Genomic DNA, 12,257 nt, shown 5'->3' on the forward strand with positions numbered 1-12,257 from the left:
TAATGTGTAATAGAAATGCACACAGTGTAGAGCTTGTTATTTGGAAATATATTTTTGATACGCAGACCTGATACAGCTAGAATTAAAACTGCATTATTACATAAAATCATATACTTGTTAGAATACATCTTCTGAGTCTCCTAATAGATGTTTGCAGGGTCTGTGCTTGTGAAGACTGCCTATGGAAGAGGGAGTTGCGGGCGTCGTGCTCAAGGATGTAGATGAGGTGAGACTTTTGGAAGAAGAGAACATGCTGGAGGATTCAGATCCAGACGGTGTAACAACCCTCTGGGAGAAGTTCAATGTACAGGTCCTTCTCAAAATATTAGCATATTGTGATAAAGTTCATTATTTTCCATAATGTCATGATGAAAATTTAACATTCATAAATTTTAGATTCATTGCACACTAACTGAAATATTTCAGGTCTTTTATTGTCTTAATATGGATGATTTTGGCATACAGCTCATGAAAATCCAAAATTCCTATCTCACAAAATTAGCATATTTCATCCGACCAATAAAAGAAAAGTGTTTTTAATACAAAAAAACGTCAACCTTCAAATAATCATGTACAGTTATGCACTCAATACTTGATCGGGAATCCTTTTGCAGAAATGACTGCTTCAATGCGGCGTGGCATGGAGGCAATCAGCCTGTGGCACTGCTGAGGTCTTATAGAGGCCCAGGATGCTTCGATAGCGGCCTTTAGCTCATCCAGAGTGTTGGGTCTTGAGTCTCTCAACGTTCTCTTCACAATATCCCACAGATTCTCTATGGGGTTCAGGTCAGGAGAGTTGGCAGGCCAATTGAGCACAGTGATACCATGGTCAGTAAACCATTTACCAGTGGTTTTGGCACTGTGAGCAGGTGCCAGGTCATGCTGAAAAATGAAATCTTCATCTCCATAAAGCTTTTCAGCAGATGGAAGCATGAAGTGCTCCAAAATCTCCTGATAGCTAGCTGCATTGACCCTGCCCTTGATAAAACACAGTGGACCAACACCAGCAGCTGACACGGCACCCCAGACCATCACTGACTGTGGGTACTTGACACTGGACATCTGGCATTTTGGCATTTCCTTCTCCCCAGTCTTCCTCCAGACTCTGGCACCTTGATTTCCGAATGACATGCAGAATTTGCTTTCATCCGAAAAAAGTACTTTGGACCACTGAGCAACAGTCCAGTGCTGCTTCTCTGTAGCCCAGGTCAGGCGCTTCTGCCGCTGTTTCTGGTTCAAAAGTGGCTTGACCTGGGGAATGCGGCACCTGTAGCCCATTTCCTGCACACGCCTGTGCACGGTGGCTGTGGATGTTTCTACTCCAGACTCAGTCCACTGCTTCCGCAGGTCCCCCAAGGTCTGGAATCGGCCCTTCTCCACAATCTTCCTCAGGGTCCTGTCACCTCTTCTCGTTGTGCAGCGTTTTCTGCCACACTTTTTCCTTCCCTTCAGACTTCCCACTGAGGTGCCTTGATACAGCACTCTGGGAACAGCCTATTCGTTCAGAAATTTCTTTCTGTGTCTTACCCTCTTGCTTGAGGGTGTCAATAGTGGCCTTCTGGACAGCAGTCAGGTCGGCAGTCTTACCCATGATTGGGGTTTTGAGTGATGAACCAGGCTGGGAGTTTTAAAGGCCTCAGGAATATTTTGCAGGTGTTTAGAGTTAACTCGTTGATTCAGATGATTAGGTTCATAGCTCGTTTAGAGACCCTTTTAATGATATGCTAATTTTGTGAGATAGGAATTTTGGGTTTTCATGAGCTGTATGCCAAAATCATCCGTATTAAGACAATAAAAGACCTGACATATTTCAGTTAGTGTGCAATGAATCTAAAATATATGAATGTTCAATTTTCATCATGACGTTATGGAAAATAATGAACTTTATCACAATATGCTAATATTTTGAGAAGGACCTGTATTCAAAGCCATTTTGTTTGTTAGGGAATTCTGAAATCTTTCTGCTTTGTTTCAAGGGGAGTCACCGGAGTTGATAAGGCCACCTTTCCCCCCCTGAATTTAGGATCAATTTTTAACAAAATTGAAACATATTACTTGAATTAGGAATTATAACATTATCGTTCGTTCGTCGTCTTCCGCTTATCCAGGACCGGGTCGCGGGGGCAGCAGACTCAGCAGAGACGCCCAGACGTCCCTCTCTCCAGACACCTCCTCCAGTTCCTCCAGGGGGAGCCCAAGGCGTTCCCAGGCCAGCCGAGAGACATAGTCCCTCCAGCGTGTCCTGGGCCGTCCCCTGGGCCTCCTCCCGGTGGGACGTGCCTGGAACACCTCCCGAGGAAGGCGTCCAGGAGGCATCCGGTATAGATGCCCGAGCCACCTCAACTGGCTCCTCTCGATGTGGAGGAGCAGCGGCTCTACTCCGAGCCCCTCCCGGATGGCCGAGCTCCTCACCCTATCTCTAAGGGAGTGCCCGGCCACCCTACGGAGGAAGCTCATTTCAGCCGCTTGTATCCGTGATCTCGTTCTTTCGGTCATGACCCAAAGTTCATGGCCATAGGTGAGGGTAGGAACGTAGACCGACCAGTAAATTGAGAGCTTTGCTTTTCGGCTCAGCTCTCTCTTCACCACAATGGACCGGCACAGCGCCCCCATTACTGTGGCAGCTGCACCGATCCGTCTGTCGATCTCCCGCTCCATTCTTCCCTCACTCGTGAACAAGACCCCGAGATACTTAAACTCCTCCACTTGAGGCAGGAACTCCCCTCCAACCTGAAGAGGACAAGCCACCTTTTTCCGGTCGAGTACCATGGCCTCGGACTTGGAGGAGCTGATCCTCATCCCAGCCGCTTCACACTCGGCTGCGAACCGCCACAGCGCATGCTGTAGGTCTTGGCTAGAGGGGGCCAGCAGGACCACGTCATCCGCAAAAAGAAGAGACGAAATCCACTGGTCCCCAAACCAGACCCCCTCCGGCCCTTGGCTGCGTCTAGAAATCCTGTCCATAAAAGTTATGAACAGGACCGGCGACAAAGGGCAGCCCTGCCGGAGTCCAACATGCACTGGGAACAGGTCCGACTTAGTGCCGGCAATGCGGACCAAACTCCTGCTCCGCTCGTACAGGGACCGGATGGCCCCTAATAAAGGGCCCCCGATTCCATACTCCTGGAGCACCCCCCACAGGGCATCACGAGGGACACAGTCGAATGCCTTCTCCAGGTCCACAAAACACATGTGAACCGGTTGGGCAAACTCCCATGAACCCTCGAGCACCCTGTAGAGGGTATAGAGCTGGTCCAGTGTTCCACGGCTGGGACGAAAACCACACTGTTCCTCCTGAAGCCGAGGTTCGACTATCGGTCGGACTCTCCTCTCCAATACCCTGGCGTAGGCCTTACCAGGGAGGCTGAGGAGTGTGATCCCCCTGTAGTTGGAACACACCCTCCGGTCCCCCTTCTTATAAAGGGGGACCACCACCCCAGTCTGCCAGTCCAGAGGCACTGTCCCCGACCGCCACGCAATGTTGAAGAGGCGTGTCAACCATGACAGCCCTACAACATCCAGAGACTTGAGGTACTCAGGGCGGATCTCATCCACCCCCGAAGCCTTGCCACCGCGGAGCTTTTTAACCACCTCGGTGACTTCAGCCTGGGTGATGAAAGAGTCCAACCCCGAGTCCCCAGCCTCTGTTTCCACCACGGAATGCGTGATGGCAGGATTGAGGAGATCCTCGAAGTACTCCTTCCACCGCCCGATAATGTCCTCAGTCGAGGTCAGCAGTCTCCCGCCCCCACTATAAACAGTGTTGGCAGAGCACTGCTTCCCCCTCCTGAGGCGTCGGACGGTTTGCCAGAATCGCTTCGAGGCCAACCGGTAGTCCTTCTCTATGGCCTCACCGAACTCTTCCCAGGCCCGAGTTTTTGCCTCTGCCACAGCCCGGGCCGCAGCACGCTTGGCCTCACGGTACCCGTCAGCCGCCTCAGGAGTCCCACAAGCCAACCACAGCCGATAGGACTCCTTCTTCAGCTTAACAGCATCCCTTACTGCCGGTGTCCACCACCGGGTTCTGGGATTGCCGCCACGACAGGCACCGCAGACCTTACGGCCGCAGCTATGGGCAGCAGCATCGACAATAGATGCAGAGAACATGGTCCACTCTGAGTCTATGTCTCCAACATCCCCCGGGATCTGGTCGAAGCTCTCCCGGAGGTGGGAGTTGAATACATCCCTGGCCGAGGGCTCCGCCAGGCGTTCCCAGCAGACCCTCACTATGCGCTTGGGCCTGCCGAGTCTGTCCGGCTTTCTCCTCCAGCGGATCCAACTCACCACCAGGTGATGATCAGTGGACAGCTCAGCCCCTCTCTTCACCCGAGTGTCCAAAACATGCGGCCGAAGGTCTGATGATACGACAACAAAGTCGATCATCGACCTCCTGCCTAGGGTGTCCTGGTGCCAAGTGCACTGATGGACACCCTTATGTTTGAACATGGTGTTCGTTATGGACAATCCGTGACTAGCGCAGAAGTCCAATAACAAAACACCACTCGGATTCAGATCGGGGAGGCCATTCCTCCCGATCACGCCTCTCCAGGTGTCACTGTCGTTCCCCACGTGGGCGTTGAAGTCCCCCAGCAGAATAATGGAGTCCCCGGGAAGGGCACTATCCAGCACCCCCGACAGGGACGCCAAGAAGGCAGGGTACTCTGCACTACCACTCGGCCCGTAGGCTGAAATGATAGTCAGAGACCTCTCCCCAACCCGAAGGCGCAGGGATACAACCCTCTCATCCACTGGGGTAAACCCCAATACGAGACGGCTGAGCTGGGGGGCAACAAGCAAACCCACACCAGCCCGCCGCCTCTCCCCATGGGCCACTCCAGAGTAGAAGAGAGTCCAACCCCTCTCAAGGAGATGGGTTCCAGAGCCCACGCTGTGCGTGGAGGCGAGCCCGACTATTTCTAGTCGATATCTCTCGACCTCCCGCACAAGCTCAGACTCCTTCCCCCCCAGCGAGGTGACATTCCACATCCCTAGAGCCAGCCTAAGCATCCGGGGATCGGGCCGTTGAGGTCTCCACCTTTGTCCGCCACCCAATCCTCTTTGCACCGGTCCCTCACGGTTCCCCCTGCAGGTGGTGGGCCCACTGGAGGATGGCCTCGCGTCTCTCGTTCGGGCTTGGCCCGGCCGGGTCCCGCGAGGAGCAACCCGGCCACCAGGCGCTCTCCGACGAGTCCCGACCCCAGGCCTGGCTCCAGGGTGGGACCCCGGCTCCGCCGTACCGGGCGACGTCACGTGCCTCGATATTGTGTTCTTCACAATATAATTATAACATTATACTACATAAAATTAGAAATTATATGAAAAGGAATCATATTTTGGTGCAAAATCATATGGATATGGAGAGTAGGGCAAATATTACATTTCACATTGAAAAATATGTATTTAGCAATTAACTAAAAAACAAAGTCACATCCTTGGAGCTTCTTAGAATGATGATGATCCTTTCTTGTCCCACAGTGGGAAATTCAGGTGTACCAGCAGCAAAGTGAACGGCAAATGGAAGCATACAGATACACAAAGGTAAAAATATATCTATAAAAAGACCAAAAATACGAGTCTGTACAGTAAGGAAAAAAGTAACGACATAAAAATTGGACTATTTTGTTCTGTGTCCAATATGAAATTAATCTCTCATGGCTCTGAAATGGACCTCGGCACTGCATATTGGTGATAGCATCTTGGTGTCACGACGAGAAGGAATTAGGTTGTCTGGCGGGGCTGTGAAGCAGATGGCGTGGGATCGAGCCCCGTACAATGCATATAGCTGTTACATTTTTATGCGATGTTAAACTAGAAGCCACAACTTTTGAAAAAGGAAGAAACCATAACCCCATAATTCTTCCAGAAAATGTGCTGGTAGAATTATTTACTCTCAAAGTAAATTAATTAATTAACATTTTCTGCTAAACGAGTTTATCTGAGTTTATCATTGCACTCTACCCTGATAACTTCAGGGCACTCTGAGAAACGTTTTGGCTCCTTTAAAATAAAGACTAAAACTATTACTACAGCCTCATAGATTCTAAAGCTTGTATTATCAGGTCGCTTTCATGATATCTTAACTTTTTATATTTTCCATCAAATTTAGCTGTTTCCATTTTTTTAATTTGCTGCTTAAACATGACTTTATATTACTTGAAACATTCTCACGGTTTTTTCTCACATACTTGGTATCCAAGAGTACCCAAACAAAAGCAAAAAAAATTGACAAGTTATTTAATGAGACGGAAATATATAGTTTAAAGAGATTCAGTTCGTTTTCTCAAGAGAAAAAAACATTGCGCAGACGTATTACCTGAGAGCAAATCCACAAACATGTCTTTGCACAAAAAATCAAAAAATATCGAGCCAGCCAGGAGTCGAACCTAGAATCTTCTGATCCGTAGTCAGACGCGTTATCCATTGCGCCACTGGCCCGCTATTGAAACGAGTTCCTGGGACACTTATATATACAATCACGGTGACGGCAATGGTCCTGTCGATTTACAATTGTGGTTCCGAGTGCTAAAAGCTGCAGTACTTTTTAATTCAATTCAGTTTATTTATATAGCGCCAATTCACAACACATGTTGTCTCAAGGCACTTCACAACAGTCAGGTACATACATTCCAATTAACCCTAACAATTGAACAGTGCAGTCAGATTTAGTTCAAATTGGATGAAAAGTTTTTCTATCTAAGGAAACCCAGCAGATTGCATCCAGTCAGTGACTTGCAGCATTCCCTCCTCCTTTTGACAGAGTATAAAAACTACGATAAAACTTGTAGGCGTACATTTGACCAATCTGGCATCCCGTTGCTACAATAAATCGTATGATTATATTGTGTCGCCAGAGGACGCTGTTAGGCAGCATAATTACAGAGGGTTTATTATTAGCATAATGTGAGCATACTGAAAGCAAATTATTTTATTGTAGACGCTCTCCATTAAGTTCTAGTATGATCACGTCTTTATTTTGGACAACAGACAACTTCTTTAAGAAGAATATATCATTATCGGCACTTTAAGGCCGTTTCTAAACTGAAGTCAAGCCAGACCTCATTGGGTTTTGTAGGTCACGCTAACACTATGCACTACGGTAGTAGGCCGAAGAAAATATTTCAAAATAAAAGCAGTTGTATTACGTTTATTGACTGGAGTCGGTTGTCATTCTTCCTCTTCTTTTCTAGAAATATTCTTATGCCCTTCTGTGAATATGGATATATAAAAAATAATTTTTTTGTTTGTTTTAGTCACTGTTTTATGTGGTTAATTGGATGCTCCTTATTTCAGAATGTCCATTTATTTTCCCAACGTTTGCATAGTTATAAACCAAAACTGGATGACAGTAGAACACCTCCAGATGATGCTCACCAAAGTTCACTAACATCTGATGCGGAATTTCAACATTGAAGCCCTTCAAAATCTCTATTTCTAGTCACTTTTGCTTAAGTTGCTGTAGATGTTGCTAAAAAAATTGTCTGTTTCCAGTTATTGGTTTAACCTCCGGATGACTGTAGAACACCTCCAGATGCTGCTCACCAAAGCTAATTAAGATCTGATGTGGAATTAAAAAAATTCAAGCCCCTCAAATTCTCTATTTTTAGTCACTTTTCACTAAATTGTGGTACTGTGAACTGTTTCCAAGGGTCATTAAGATCTGATGTGGAATATTAAAATTAAAGCCCTTCAAAATCTCTATTCCTAGTCGGTTTTACTCAAGTTGCTTCCAATGTTGCTAAAAAACTGTCTGTGTCCAGTCAATACTTTCACTTCAGGATGACAATATAACATTTCCAGATGCTGCCCACCAAAGTTCACCAACATCTGATGTGGAATTTCAAAATTAAAGCACTTCCAAATATAAATTTTTATAGTTGACAATTTGAATACCTGGGTGACAACCTCTATGTACTGTACATACAATTTACACAAAAAATATCTAAAACAAGTTGGATAAAGAACTTATAAAAGCAATAAATACAAGCAGCAAACCTTAAAAACCCCTGGTAGGTTCTCCCATGGCAAACAGGCTCTGGGTGACGGTCAAACAAAGGGCAGTTCAGAATCCTTCATGAGCCAAGGGCCAGGGTCTTACCAAGGAGCCAGGCCTTGGGCCAGGACTCGTTGGCGAGCGCCTGGTGGCCAGGCTATACCTCGCGTCACCCGGCCAGGCTAAGCCCGAATGAGAGACACAAGACGCGAGAGCAGGAGTGGACTATGTTTTCCACCTCTGTTGTCGATGCTGCTGCCCATAGCTGTGGCTGTAAGGTCTGCAGTGCCTGTTGCTGTGGCAATCCACGAACCCGGTAGTGTACACTGGAAGTAGGGGATGCCATCAAGCTGAAAAAGGAGTCCTATCGGTTCTGGTTGGCTTGTGGGACTCCTGAGGCAGCTGATGGGTAGTGTGAGGCCAAGCGTGCCACGGCCAGGGTTTAGCTGAGGCAAAAACTTGGGCCTGGGAGTGGTTCGGTGAGGCCATGGAAAAGGATTACCAGTCAGCTTCGAAGCAATTCTGGGAAACTGTCTGGCACCTCAGGAGAGGGAAGCAGTGCTTCGCTAACACTGTTTACAGTGGGGGTGGAGAGCTGACCTCGACAGGGGACATTATCGGGCGGTGAAAGGAGTACTTCGAGGGTCTCCTCAATCCTGCCATCACACCTTCCCTGATGGAAGCAGAGACTGGCGACTCAGGGTTGGATTCATTCATCACCCAGGCTGAAGTCGCCGAGGTGGTCAAAAAGCTCCCCTGTGGATGAGATCTGCCATGAGTAGCTCAAGTCTCTGGATGTTGTGGGGCTGTCGTGGGGCTGTCGTGGCTGATATACCTCTTCAACATTGCGTGGCGGTCGGGGACAGTGCCTGTGAACTGGCAGACCGGGGTGGTAGTCCCCCTTCACAAGAACGGGGACCGGAGGATGTGCTCCAACTACAGGGGGATAACACACCTCAGCCTCCCTGGTAAGGCCTATGCCAGCGTGTTGAAGAGAAGAGTCCTTCAGGAGGAGCAGTGTGGTTTTTTACGTTATGGCTTTCTTATATTGAGAACCAACTGAACACTGAAATGATCAATTTTATCACAAAAACGTAGGCCTTCATAGACTTGCTGTTTTTTTGACATCCTTGATAACTTGATAATTGATAGTGCCTATTTTTATGACCCTCTCAAAAATGGCGGTCCATAAGACAAATGTGCTATCCTAAATACCACGATACCATGATGTATGGGCCATGTATTTTAAAGAAGCATAAATATTATGTGTAAAAATATAAAAAAGAAAGGTCTGCGTGCTCTTTCCCCCATCTGACTGTAATCTAAAAGAAATCAAAGTGAAAATTGCATTTCTCTATGATTAAAGATACTCTCTGTTGGTAAAATAAAAAACAGGGCTTGTCAAATTCCTTTTAGATTAAAATGCATTATTAAACGTGATGTGACCGATAATATTCTAAGGGCTTTAACTTGAAAGTTCCAAAACAGATGTTGGTAAACTGTCTTGGGCAACATTTGCAATGGTTGTTCTGTCATCCAAAAATGACAGTATTCACTGGAAACTGACAGTTTAGTTGCAACGTTGATAGCAACTTAGTAAAATGTGAATAAGAATACAGATTTTGAAATTCCACATCAGATGTTGTTGAACTTTGGTGGGCAGCATCTGGAAATGTTCTACTGTTATCCTGAAGTGAAACCAGTAACTGGAAACAGACAGTTTTTTAGAAACATTGACAGCAACTTAGGGATAACTGATTTATTTTTGAAATGCCCTCTTGGGGCCACTACCATAATGCATGGCGTTAACGTGACCTACAAAACCCCGTGATGGCTGGCTTGACTGTCTTTTCGAAGTGGAGGCTGGCTTGACACCAGTGTTTCATGTGGGTTTTTAGACTATGAGAGGTCAAAAGTCACAAGAGAAAATCTGTTTGTTTATTAACATTTTTAATATCTGATAACAGCTATTGGAAAACAGATGTTTCTCAATAAAGTTAGATATCGTCAATTATATTCAAAACTTGAAACTCATTTGAAAACTTACACAGACATTTCAAGCATTACTTTCTGTTAAAATTTATAATTATGTCTTATAACTAATGAAAGCCCCAATTCTAGTTACTGAAACCATTTGAATATTATGATTAAAAAAAGAAGTATCATGCATTTAGGCTGTATGCAAGCAATATATTTGGTTATTCCTGGTGTGTGATACAGCAGAAAACGTTTTAGAAGGGTATTAAAATGTTCAGGTAAAGTCATTAAAAAACTTAAATCTTAGTTGTTTCATTCCAAAACAGTTAGCGGATAAATCGAAATGAAACCTTTTCAATAAATACATGTTAAGATGGAAAAAAAGGAAATAAGTTTGTTTCCAGAAGCCAGTTAGACTACTCAATATCTGGAAAGACCGGAAAGACATAGTTTAGTTAAGTACTTCTTTATTTATCGTAAGTCATATAGTCTTTTGAAATTTACCATTATAGCAGATTACATGTTTTCTTAATATCGTTCAGCCGTATTACACAGTCCTCTCTGGGCTAGGGTTATACCTTTTAGTTATGCATTTTTTCTAACACACTTTTTCTTTCCACTAAACTTTCTATAAATATATTTATACTGTCATCTGGACAAAGCCAGTAGCACTGTGAGGATCATGTTCTTTGATTTCTCCAGTGCATTTAATACAATCCAACCTGATTTGCTTTGTCAGAAACTCCAGAAGACTCAGGTGGAGGCCTCAACAATATCCTGGATCAAAGACTACCTGACAAACAGACAACAGTTTGTGAGACTGAAGGGTTGTGAGTCTAACCAGGTAGTCAGCAGCACAGCAGCACCACAGGGGACTGTACTCTCACCATTCCTTTTCACTCTGCACACCTCAGACTTCCAGTACAAGACAGACTCCTGTCATCTGCAGAAATACTCGGATGATTCTGCAGTTGTGGGGTGGATCAGAGATGGACAAGAAGCTGAGTACAGGAAGGTGGTGGACCGCTTGGTGACATGGTGTAGAAACAATCATCTCGTTTTGAACGTGACTAAAACAAAGGAGATGATTGTAGATTTTAAGAGAAACAGGAATAAGTCAAAAACTATTTCTATCATGGGAGAAGAAGTGGAGGTGGTGGAGGAGTATAAATACCTCGGTGTTCACCTGGACAACAGACTAGAGTGGAGATGCAACTGTGAAGCCATCTACAAGAAGGGACAGAGCAGACTGTACTTCTTGAGGAAGCTTAGGTCCTTTGGTGTTTGCAGCAAGATGCTGCATATCTTCTATAAGTCTGTTGTGGAAAGTGTGATCTCTTCTGCCATCATCTGCTGGGGAAGCAGCATCAGAGCCAGGGACTTAAAAAAGCTCAACAAGCTGATAAAAAAGACTGGCTCTGTTCTGGGGACTCCTCTGGAACCTCTGGAGATCATTGTGGAAAGACGGATTCTTCATAAAATGAAGAACATTATGGAGAACCCTGAGCATCCTCTTCATCAGACTGTCCTACAACAACAGAGTGTCTTCAGTCAGAGGCTTCTTCAGATCTGCTGTAAGACGGAGCGCTACAGGAGATCCTTCCTGCCCACAGCCATCAGCATCTACAACGGCTCTTTGAAGAAACCTTCATAATATGAGCTACAACAACATTTAATTTCCCTTTGGGATTAATAAAGTATTTTTGAATTGAATTGAATTTTTCATTACAGCACTGTGTAAAGAGCCAGTTTGTTCAGCAATGACCTATGGGAGCTTACAATCCTTGTGGAGTGTGACAATGACTATCTCCTGGACAGTAAAGTAAACAGTCTTCGCAGTGAGGTATAGTCCATAATATGGCTGTAACTTTACTCAATTAAAACACTTTTTTGTTTGTTTTTGGTCTTATGTAATATTCTAAATAATTTTGGTTATATATCACACTTTATCTATTGAATCTATATAATTTACTAGCAACACTTCTGTGTTCTGTGTGTCTTTTGTTTTGAGAGCAAATTAAGGTGCACTGAGGCAACAGCGCCCTCTAGCGTAATTATATCCGATGGTTACAGAATTTGGTGCAAAAAAACTATCAATAGGAAACCAAGTCCATCATATACATATGTCTTGTTTTGCGATTTAGCGTCATTCTGGCCAACACATGCAGCTACAGGAACACGTGTTTGTTCATTAAAACATTTTGTTGATCAAACGAGGTAACGAAATATTTTACAGGGAATCAAACATGGCAACCTCGAACCAAAACAGGAAGTGTTCGGTGGCGGGAAA

At 45.3% G+C, this 12,257-nt stretch overlaps 1 non-coding gene across 1 annotated transcript; it reads right to left on the bottom strand.

The window, feature by feature from the left end:
* Positions 1–6,362: 6,362 nt before the first annotated feature.
* Positions 6,363–6,435, bottom strand: trnar-acg. Its single transcript has one exon. It is a non-coding gene; the product is annotated as a tRNA-Arg (tRNA).
* Positions 6,436–12,257: the final 5,822 nt, after the last annotated feature.

This window comes from Girardinichthys multiradiatus, chromosome 2 (assembly GCF_021462225.1).
Source record: "Girardinichthys multiradiatus isolate DD_20200921_A chromosome 2, DD_fGirMul_XY1, whole genome shotgun sequence".
Lineage (NCBI taxonomy): Eukaryota > Metazoa > Chordata > Actinopteri > Cyprinodontiformes > Goodeidae > Girardinichthys > Girardinichthys multiradiatus.